Source organism: Oncorhynchus gorbuscha, linkage group LG15 (genome assembly GCF_021184085.1).
Source record: "Oncorhynchus gorbuscha isolate QuinsamMale2020 ecotype Even-year linkage group LG15, OgorEven_v1.0, whole genome shotgun sequence".
Taxonomy (NCBI): domain Eukaryota; kingdom Metazoa; phylum Chordata; class Actinopteri; order Salmoniformes; family Salmonidae; genus Oncorhynchus; species Oncorhynchus gorbuscha.
In genome coordinates, this window is record NC_060187.1 from 61,238,553 (window position 1) to 61,242,879 (window position 4,327).

General features: G+C 44.4%; 1 pseudogene; it reads right to left on the minus strand.

Annotated features, from left to right (window-relative positions):
• Positions 1 to 208: 208 nt before the first annotated feature.
• Positions 209 to 4,027, minus strand: LOC123997288 (annotated as a pseudogene).
• Between the last annotated feature and the right edge of the window lie 300 nt (positions 4,028 to 4,327).

Here is a 4,327-nt window from a genome sequence, read left to right on the forward strand (position 1 = left end):
TCTAAATCTTAAAGGGGGGGGGGTGAGAAGGATTACCCCGAATACAACAGGTGTTGACCTTGCAGTGAAATGCTTACTTACGAGCCCCTAACCAACAATGCAGTTAAGATAAATACGGATGACAGCAGCAACTACCCCGAGATCAATTCCAAATGAATCGCGATTCTTCCCTGCGGTAATCCCCCTTCCCTGAGGCCCCCCCATCCCTGGAGCGCCCCACCCAGAAACTGCAGGGTGGTGTAGTTCAGCTCTTGCCTCTCCAAGTCTGCCACAGAGCCCACAGGTTGATAATCCCTGTCTTCTCCCTGTTGAAGGTACGGAAAGATGAAAGCCCATTCAGAATCACAGGTTATATCAGCACAATGCCACCAATGCCATTGACACCTCAGAACATCCAGAGTATAAAGGGAAACATGACAGACATTGAGAGAGGAGAAAGGCGTAAAACAAGGAGATTGAGGCGGTTTAGCATATCCTGTTAGTATCGAGGCAGCCGTGCAACAGTAGTAGTGGAAATCAAAGACAATACAGCACATGGAAGAGAGCAGACGACTGTGGGCCAGATCTGGTTGTTGGTGACACATATGTGGCTTTGTTCTGGCACCACAATGTGTCATATGGCCCAGATCTGGTCCAAATGTTGGAGATGCGAACTGGGGGAGGGTTGGCACTTTGCTTATGGGCCATCTCTGGCTTGAGTTATGTGGCCCAAAGAACTTCCCATAGTTATTGGTCTACTTTTGGTCTGAATGTGGGCCACATCCACATTGCCATGCAAGGTCTGGACATTTCATGCTACAGATCCACTTCAGGACCGTAACACCAAGTGGTTAACTGGGTAAAATGGTAAGTCGTAATATTGTAGATTAGGGCCGAATTTGGGCAATTGTATCATTTTGCTGTCTGGGATGTGTGAGGGATGCTGTCTACCACTGAGACATGGGTTTGGGATTGGGACTGGGTTGTTTAGGAACCTTACCGTGCTCTCCTCTAGAATGGAGTTAAACTTTGGGGGTGAAGATGAGCGTGCTTGACAGTACGGCTGTGTTGCTCTCTTCCACGTATTCTGAGGTATAGTGGGGTTCAGGCAGGTAGTCTGTGTACATACATTGGATCTCTGGGCTATTCTCTGGACAGTTGTCTGGAGGATGCTGTAGCACGCCAACGACATCAGCAACTATCTCCGCAGGGATGTCAATGTGGGCTGGTGTGGAGAACAGAGAGGACATACAGTGGGGCAAAAAAGTATTTAGTCAGCCACCAATTGTGCAAGTTCTCCCACTTAAAAATATGAGAGGCCTGTAATTTATCATATTTACACTTCAACTATGACAGACAAAATGAGAAAGAAAAATCCAGAAAATCACATTGTAGGATTTTTAATTAATTCATTTGCAAATTATAGTGGAAAATAAGTATTTGGTCACCCACAAACAAGCAAGATTTCTGGCTCTCACAGACCTGTAATTTCTTCTCTAAGAGGCTCCTCTGTCCTCCACTCGTTAACTGTATTAATGGCACCGGTTTGAACTTGTTATCAGTATAAAAGACACCTGTCCACAACCTCAAACAGTCACACTCCAAACTCCACTATGGCCAAGACCAAAGAGCTGTCAAAGGACACCTGAAACAACACTGTAGACCTGCACCAGGCTGGGAAGACTGAATCTACAATAGGTAAGTAGCTTGGTTTGAGGAAATCAACTGTGGGAGCAATTAATAGGAAATGGAAGACATACAAGACCACTGATAATCTCCCTCGATCTGGGGCTCCACGCAAGATCTCACCACACGGGGGGACCTAGTGAATGACCTGCAGAGAGCTGGGACCAAGGTAACAAAGCCTACCATCAGTAACACACTACGCCGCCAGGAACTCAAATCCTGCAGTGCCAGACGTGTCCCCCTGCTTAAGCCAGTACATGTCCAGGCCCGTCTGAAGTTTGCTAGAGAGCATTTGGATGATCCAGAAGAAGATTGGGAGAATGTCATAGGGTCAGATTAAACCAAAATATAACTTTTTGGTAAAAACTCAACTCGTCGTGTTTGGAGGACAAAGAATGCTGAGTTGCATCCAAAGAACACCATACCTACTGTGAAGCATGGGGGTGGAAACATCATGCTTTGGGGCTGTTTTTCTGCAAAGGGACAAGGACGACTGATCCGTGTAAAGGAAAGAATGAATGGGGCCATGTATCGTGAGATTTTGAGTGAAAACCTCCTATCAGCAAGGGCATTGAAGATGAAACGTGGCTGGGTCTTTCTGCATGACAATGATCCCAAACACACTGCCCGGGCAACGAAGGAGCGGCTTCGTAAGAAGCATTTCAAGGTCCTGGAGTGGCCTAGCCAGTCTCCAGATCTCAACCCCATAGAAAATCTTTGGAGGGAGATGAAAGTCCATGTTGCCCAGCAACAGCCCCAATAATCACTGCTCTAGAGGAGATCTGCATGGAGGAATGGGCCAAAATATCAGCAACAGTGTGTGAAAACCTTTTGAAGATTTACAGAAAACGTTTGACCTCTGTCATTGCCAACAAAGGGTATATAACAAAGTATTGAGATAAACTTTTGTTATTGACCAAATACTTATTTTCCACCATAATTTGCAAATAAATTCATTAAAAATCCTATAATGGGATTTTCTGGATTTTGTTTTCTAATTTTGTCTGTCATAGTTGAAGTGTACCTATGATGAAAATTACAGGCCTCTCTCCTCTTTTTAAGTGGGAGAACTTGCACAATTGGTGGCGGACTAAATACTTTTTTGCACCACTGTAAGTGAATGAGTTAAAATTCCCCAATTCACAACATTTACCTATTCTCATTAAAATGAAAATAATTATAATCACAGCTAGGGCAATCCTAGGCTGGTCCCATATTTATTTGTGCTTGCCAACTCCTACTGTCATGTTTATCCCATGTCAATCCAAACAGTGGCCACAGTAGTTGGCAAGACAGCACAAACAGATGTGATACAAGGCAATCCAGCCCATAAAAAAAGCCTCTCAGGGTCTCTCAGCAGGCTTACCCAGCACCTTGAGCTCAGAGAAATCTGGGTAGGTGTAGATTTGGCACTGCCCAGGTCGGCACAGAAGTAGTACCTCCCTGAGTGCTCTGTACCTATATTACTGATGAGCAGGGTGCAGTTCCTCTGTTGCAGGTCCCCAATGAGCTTGGTATGCCCTTTGTAACTTCCACGCACAATGTCTTGAACACCACAGACGGGAAGAGCTGGGAGTAAGGCTTGCCAAAGCACCAGATGTCGTGGATGCCACTGTGTGGCCGGATACATGAACGTGAAGTAGATGACCACGCAGGAGTTGGTCATGGCCGAGACGTTCCTTGGGTACCCAAACATTCCACTGGGATAGGGAGGGGAGATTAGAAATGGGAATATTGAGAGTGAAACTGTATATCAATGAACAATCTACAATACATGAACAGTTTCAAAAGGAATCACTGAGAAAAGATGAGCAGAGAGAACAAAGGGAGAGAGAACAGAGGATGATATCATGATGTTCTCCCTGGGTGAGACGGTAAGAGCAGAGACCCTATGTGGAGGAAGCATATGTCTCACTCTCACCACTGGCAACACTTTAAGTGAGAGGGACAATGTTGAGCCAAGATGGACACCAGCCAGCACATCAGCACATTAGGCTGATTTCCTGCTGCCATGTGTACCAGGACACTGCATCTACTCTGTACCCGTTTGTTTTAGTGTTGTTTGCTGTAAGTTTGACACACTCTAAAAGTCAACTGGGTCAATGCAGTAAGACCACCAAATCAGTTTTACTGTGCAATTGCATATCTAGATTACTGCTTTTCTAGTATTACATATGTAGTCTTTCAATTCATTTCCACAGTCTGAGTTATTGTGGTGTAATTGAGTAATTATTCACACTGACATGAGGGAATGAGAAACATAAGAGTTTTACCTTTGATGACCAGCAACAGGGGCATAAGCAGCTCCAAACACCACATGGTGTCTGTTGAATCCTCCACCAGAGACCTCTGCAACAGACATCGGACCTCAATTACACATCAACTACTTCACACTTGACCATTCTGTTTCGGACCAATGGAGCCCCATGCTATGTGATACATGTCAATATAATGTTATATTCAATATATAAGTAATACGTTACCTGTGGTCAACTAATGTCAGTAGCAGTGACATATAACTGAAATGGTTCATGTCACTCTTTTTTTAAACATATTCTAATGAGCCTATGTTGCTTTAATCTCAGGTAACAATGACATATGTCAAGATGATTGTGTGTAAAGAGACAATAGACATATCTGAGGATCACCTTGAATGCTGAAG